Below are 6,455 nucleotides of genomic sequence, written 5' to 3'. Positions count from 1 at the left end.
CTCTGCTCCTCGCTGCCCTCCTCGGCCATCCGCGCCCGCAGCTCCCCGACGGCTGGGAGGAGCAAGAAGACAAAACCCACGCGTGGTGGTGGGGGGGGGGCACACAACGCCTCTCCCTCCCCACGCCAGGTCCGAAAGAATCCACGCAAACACGAGCTACGCCTAGGAAGTCCTTCCTCCTCCCACCGCCTCCCCGTGCCGGACAAGCTGTAAGGAAGGACACCAGCCGCCGCTTCGCCTTTCGCAGATCCCGCACTCGGCTCGCCCGACCCCTCCTGCCCAGCCGCAGCCCCCCCCGAGCCCAGTAAAAAGGAGGGAAGGAGGGATGGGGCGGGCGGGCTGCGGGCAGCGCGGCCGCCGCCACTTCCCCGCGGAGCGGCTGCGGGGACGCGCTCCGGGGGCGCGCCGCGGCTTCCTCGTTAGTATAGTGGTGAGTATCCCCGCCTGTCACGCGGGAGACCGGGGTTCGATTCCCCGACGGGGAGACGTGCGCTCGCTTGATTTTTTTGTTTCCTCGGCGCCAGCAGACCCACGCCCGACCGCCAGCGTCCCCCCCCACTCCCACCGGGGACCAAAATAACCGCGGGGCGCCGCGCCCTATCCCGCAGGATAAAAACGTTCTCCGACGCCTCCCCGTCGGGGAATCGAACCCCGGTCTCCCGCGTGACAGGCGGGGATACTCACCACTATACTAACGAGGAGCTGCCATCAAAAGCCTCTGTCGCGGGGCGGGCTTTATCCGCAAGGCAGCGCCCCGGAGGGACTGGAGGGGTTCGGGCGGGAGCGGCGCCTTCGGGCAGCGGGAACCGGGACCCACGGGCCTGCGGAGGGCGGTCATGTCGCGGGAGGCGAGCTCGGCACCACGGCGGGTTGGGGGGGGCCTCGGTGCCAGGGGCCGGTGGCGGGGGTGTGTGTGTGGGTGGGGAGAGAGAACGTACTGGCGCGGGAAGGCGGGCAACGAAGCAGCGGCGGAGGAGAGGGGCGGGCGCGGGGTCGGTGTCAGTCGGCGCGGTTGCCTTACCGGGTGAGAAGGGTCCTCGCCGCCCCCGTCCCCCCCCGGGGCGGGGGGCGGCGGCGGCCCGTGGTGGGCGAGTTCTAACACTCTGCGTACGGGTGCCCAGCAGGACCTCGTGGCGCAACGGTAGCGCGTCTGACTCCAGATCAGAAGGCTGCGTGTTCGAATCACGTCGGGGTCACTTAGCTTTTGGGTTTTCTTTGTTCTTTTCCTTTCACTTTTGTTTTCCTTACCTCTACCGGCTTCGTCACAGAGGGACGGTAATTTTTCTTTTTTTTCTTTTTCCTCTGAAGCTTAGGGTCTCCTCTTTTTGCTTGAACCTGTGAAAGAAAACAGAAGTATAAAACAAGGACGGTCTGAACAAGAAGTATAAAACAAGGACGGTCACCGATGAGGCAGCCTGCGGAGAGAAACATGAGAAAGAGGTGTTTGGAGAGCATCTGGCTTTCAGATTCAAGAGCACCAGTTTGAGGGAAGTACCGGGATGAAACAGTGCCTCGAGAGGAAAGGAAACGAGGACACTGCTTTCCTTCCCCGCTGTTGGCACTGGAGGCGGGAGGCCTGGGACCCGGGGTGGGAAAGAAGGGTGTGCGGAGCTAGATGGGAGCAATGGCATGGGAATACTGGTGTACTGGTGTCACTGGAGTACCTCGGTACCAGTGTCACCGTAGAGATGCCCTTGGGTAAAATAGGCATGTCTTTGTTTACGGCGTGCGTGCATACGGGAGCTTCTAATATCACGCTTAAAGACAAAAGGCAAGGACGTGTCAAAGATCTACTTTAAGTTCTACAAAGACAGCCCACTGTGTGGAAATGATGAGAAAAAGTCAGAAAGATGTATAGGAAGGTAACTTTAAATTTTAAATGGGACAGAGCCCCCCAGAATGGCAGGGAGACCCTGTTTTCAGCACAGAAGTTCACATGTGAAGGAGTGGAAGTCAAGGCAGGGACACAAGTGGTCCGGACCAGCCAAGAGCTCGGATGGATGCAAACACAAACCTGATGTGGGGGGGAGAGGAGAAGCGCTTCAGAGGGTGATACGTTTAGGCTGTGGAACAGACGAGTTTTCTCAGAGTAGATGTTTCTGCACACTGAGGTCCCAGAAAAGCACAGAAAGTATTTAGATTTGATCTAGATATGAGAGACTGAGTCCTAGAAGTAATACTTTAGTGATTTGGAGGGACTGGAATGTTTGACACTTAATGAAATTTAATTAGGAGGGAAACAGAATAGTTTGTCAAGGGCCTGAATTCGAGGGACAGAGAGAAATGTGCCAGATATACAATTCTAAGTTTGTAAGAATTGATTATTACTGTTGTAAACCATGGCAGAAAATGAAGAGAATACAGAAGTATTAGAAACCAGACTCAGCAAAGTCATCAAATTATGTGGGTTTTTTTTTAAGATAAATACCCTTAAAACCTTTCAAATACAGAAATTCTGCATCTTCCTTAAGTCTTCCATTCCAGTGCTTTGCTATCCTTACTGTTACGAAGCGACTATGTGCAGTTTAACCCTGATGTCTCTTTTGGTGTAACTTAAATCCAGCCCTCGTGCTATTGCACTGGAGAACAGTTTATTCTCTTCCTTTTTATAGGTACTCCTTATGTTTTTGAAATTCATTATGCCTTTCCATAGCTGTTCTAGAGTAATAGACCATGTTTGCTAGGCCTCCGATTATTTGTATCGCTTGCCTCTGGAGTCTTTCCAATTAAGGTGCATTTTTAAGTGCCCAGAACTGGTCACAGTATTTCAGCTGACTCAGATTTTACCAGGTCTGAATAGAAGAGGAGGACTGCCTCACGCGCTCTGCTGACAGGACTTGCATTTATGTGGTTAGTCCTTTTTTTTTTTTTTTTTTATGCATAATCTGTTAGATGGATGCATTTTTTGTTGGATGCATAATCTGTTAGATGTTTCCCTGGTCCCACAAAATACCTCAGACTCGGCTTGATTATCCATCAGAGAGCTGGATGGAAGAAGTGGTGGCAATCTGCTTGCATTCCTGTACTGCTGCCAAAGCAGGTGCGCTGCTCTAGGCATTCCGCGTTGTTGCCAGACGATATCTCTGGCTTGCAGTAAGGGGTTCATCTAATCACAATACAGAAGATCTATTAATAGGAGTGGAAGTTTTCAGGGTGTGGTTTCATTTCACGCTGATACACCTAACGTAACGTGAGTGCAGACTGTCACAAAACAGTCACCCTCGCTCTGCCCTGCCCATCCCCGCCTGCGTGTTTCCCCCGTTCCACTTGGATCACGTCTTGCAATTGTGCAGCAGCAGCTGCTGGCTCAGTGTGCGGATTTGGTGGCGCAACTACTAGATCCAACACAAGGCGAGAGTCAGGAGTGCATGGCTTGGGACAGAATAGAGAGCAGGATCATCCTGTTCAACAGCAACTGCAACTACCAATGGTTCGGTTCAATTTTTTTGTTAGCTGTTCTTTGGAGGGAGAGCCTACGATCCCTAAATCAAAGTAATCTAGTGATGTTTCAAAACTGAATGAGAGAATTAAATGCGCCTTAGCTACGTGCAAAGTCTCCCTCTCAACTTCCTATTGGTAAAATGGTGCCGTGGTTTAACCCCAGCCAGCAACTCAGCCCCACGCAGCTGCTCACTCACTCCCCCCCACCCAGTGGGATGGGGGAGAGAATCCGGGGAAAAAAGTGAAACTCGGGGGTTGAGATAAGAACAGTTTCATAGGACAGAAAGGAAGAAAATAATAATGGTAACAATAACAATAAAAAAATGACAATAATAAAAGGATTGGAATATACAAAACGAGTGATGCACAATGCAGTTGCTCACCACTCGACGACCGATGCCCAGTTAGTTCCGAAGCAGCGATTCACCCCCCGAGGCCAACTCCCCCCAGTTTCTATACTGGGCATGACATCACATGGTATGGAATACCCCGTTGGCCAGTTTGGGTCAGCTGCCCTGGCTGTGTCCCCTCCCAACTCCTTGTGCCCCTCCAGCCTTCTTGCTGGCTGGGCATGAGAAGCTGAAAAATCCTTGACTTGGTATAAACACTACTTAGCAACAACTGAAAACATCAGTGTGTTATCAACATTCTTCTCATACTGAACCCAAGACACAACACTATACCAGCTACTAGGAAGAAAATTAACTCTATCCCAGCTGAAACCAGGACAACTGGGGATAATAATTCCCTTTAATCTCACCACAGCTGTTTTGTCGAGTTGACTCCATTAATTCCAAGGCACTCAAGTATGCTGGTGGGTATTTTTCCCTCACCAGTGTTTCTACAGTATGCGTGCTTCTGTGCTTTTGTCCCTGTCTAACTTTTCAATACTTAATTTGTAACCTGACTGATTTCTTAACACGGATGTTTTTTCTTATGAAATTGTTACTAGCTAAATATAGGCAATAACTTAAGTCCACATAAGGTTTAAAAATCTTGGAGCTGATGTAATAGCCTATATATGGTAAATATAGCTTCTGCACTATCTCTGTCCATATATGATAAAATTAGATATCCAAATAATTCTTGTTTGGAAATGATTCGGTGTGGGAAACGGCCCTGTAAACTGTCCTTTTCATTTCATTTCTGTCAGTGTACTTAAGCAGGAGCTGATACTTCTGTTTTCAGTCCTTGTTGGTACAGGCCTTTGTCTCTCACAATGTCAGCGGTAAGACGTTTTAAAACAATTACACCACGCAGCTGTACACACTTCTTTCCCTGCCTGGGGACAGTCGTACAGACCACCCACAGCACTGGGCACCCCTGTATTCACAACAAGGGCAACCACCCCTCTCGTCTACCACGTTTACCGGCGACACAGACACAGCAGCATTCCCCAGCGGGTGCCAGTGAGAGTGCAGTCACCTGGCTGGTCCCCCAGTAAAACTACGTCCACTGTCAAATTCAGCAGGAGATGGAACTCTTTCTGTAAGAGAACTGCGCTAGAAGCGATATGCTCCGTTATAATAAGGCATGCTTTTTTCTTATTGCTTTGCCATTTCTACTTGGATTATGCTTAAAAAGAGACGCTTCTGGTAAGAAAGCTAGAGTTACTAAAAAGCCACCTAATTTTTCTAAACTAATCAAGAACGTGCAGAAGAAATGAGTGATTCTAGAAACTATAGTTACACTGTGCCATAACGGTTAGGCAACTGCTTATTTTATTTATAGTAATCCTTCCCAGTTTCTATTGCCTTTCTCAGAGGGAGTATTATTTTCATTGTGAAACTCGCTGTGCACCAAGAATGAATTAATGTTTCATATAATTTTTTTTCCATTTCCTTTAGCTAAGAAGATTTCCATATCAGCTCAGTCTAAGAGCAGGTCTGTAACACTTCCTTATATGCCTTTGCCATGAATGGATTTATAGCCTTCACAATGTTATTATGTATTATGAGGCAAATGTCACATGTGAATGCAAATTACACATCTATACTTCATTACGGATTAAATGTGATCCAAACCCTCCACTGAATTTAGGATACTTTTTTGAGCACACGGACGTAGAAAATTCATTTTTTCAGTGTAGCGCAACATAAACTACCTGTCTCGTTTTTATGGATGACATTAGAGGTTAGGAATCATAAACTTGGGGAAACTCAAAGCTAGAAATCTGAGATAGTTTAGAAGGCATTCAGTGCTTTCATGTCAAAGACGACTGTATGACTGAAAAATCTCTTTCTCACGCTCAGGAAAGCTAACAAATTCCAGACATTTGGGAGGGTCCTACAAAGGAAGGATTTCTGGCTTCTGCTTTCAGCATATTTCACATTTTTAGGCAAGCTTACAGCAGTTTTTCAACCACTGAAAATGGCCATAGTCTCACACCATTTGCACTTTTTTCCTAAACTTTCCTTCTGTCACCATTTATACTGACAAGGGCTAAAATGTGACTACCCATTTCTCAGGTAGAGGCAGGTATTCTGGTCTTTGAAAACCAGAACTTGCTGTTAGGGATAAACATTTAAGTACTGGAATGGTTCACGGAAGGCAAGGCAAAACAACAGCTTTGTACTCCAACCTTTAAGACACAAACTGTTTAATAGGCATATGGACCACCTCGTATTTTTGGGGGTTTGGGTTTTTTTTTTCTATGTAAAAATATTAGATCTCTTGACCTTGTTCATAATGAACTCATTCCCTTATCCTCTTTGACTGATGCCTTACGCTACAGAAAATGCAAGCTTTCTTTCCTTCAAACAAAACAAACAACAAAGGTGCAGATCCTCAGCTGTATTAATGTCTGATTGTGGTGACAGTTGCAGGTTCCAGTGTTAATCATTATGTATGTGCACATTTTGGCACTCTCTCATATTACTTGCCCTGTCTTCACCTTGTCTGGAGAACGCCTGTTGTTCCCAAGGAATGACAATGAAAAGTGTAGAACCAGGGAATAAAGGACAGTTTTCTGCCAAGGATTTTTTTATGGACTTGGCTTGCCAGAGAAGTCTACT

At 47.7% G+C, this 6,455-nt stretch overlaps 3 non-coding genes across 3 annotated transcripts; 2 read left to right on the top strand and 1 right to left on the bottom strand.

The window, feature by feature from the left end:
- The first annotated feature begins 413 nt into the window (after window positions 1-413).
- On the top strand, window positions 414-485 carry TRNAD-GUC (transfer RNA aspartic acid (anticodon GUC)). The gene has a single exon. It is a non-coding gene; the product is annotated as a tRNA-Asp (tRNA).
- Window positions 486-629: 144 nt separating this feature from the next.
- TRNAD-GUC (transfer RNA aspartic acid (anticodon GUC)) lies at window positions 630-701 on the bottom strand. Its single transcript has one exon. It is a non-coding gene; the product is annotated as a tRNA-Asp (tRNA).
- Window positions 702-1,124: 423 nt separating this feature from the next.
- TRNAW-CCA (transfer RNA tryptophan (anticodon CCA)) lies at window positions 1,125-1,196 on the top strand. The gene has a single exon. It is a non-coding gene; the product is annotated as a tRNA-Trp (tRNA).
- The last annotated feature ends 5,259 nt before the right edge of the window (window positions 1,197-6,455 follow it).

The sequence above is a fragment of the Haliaeetus albicilla genome, chromosome 28, assembly GCF_947461875.1.
Source record: "Haliaeetus albicilla chromosome 28, bHalAlb1.1, whole genome shotgun sequence".
NCBI classification, from domain to species: Eukaryota; Metazoa; Chordata; class Aves; order Accipitriformes; family Accipitridae; genus Haliaeetus; species Haliaeetus albicilla.
The sequence above is the reverse complement of the archived record's forward strand: the minus strand, read 5'-3'. Positions and strand labels throughout refer to the sequence as shown.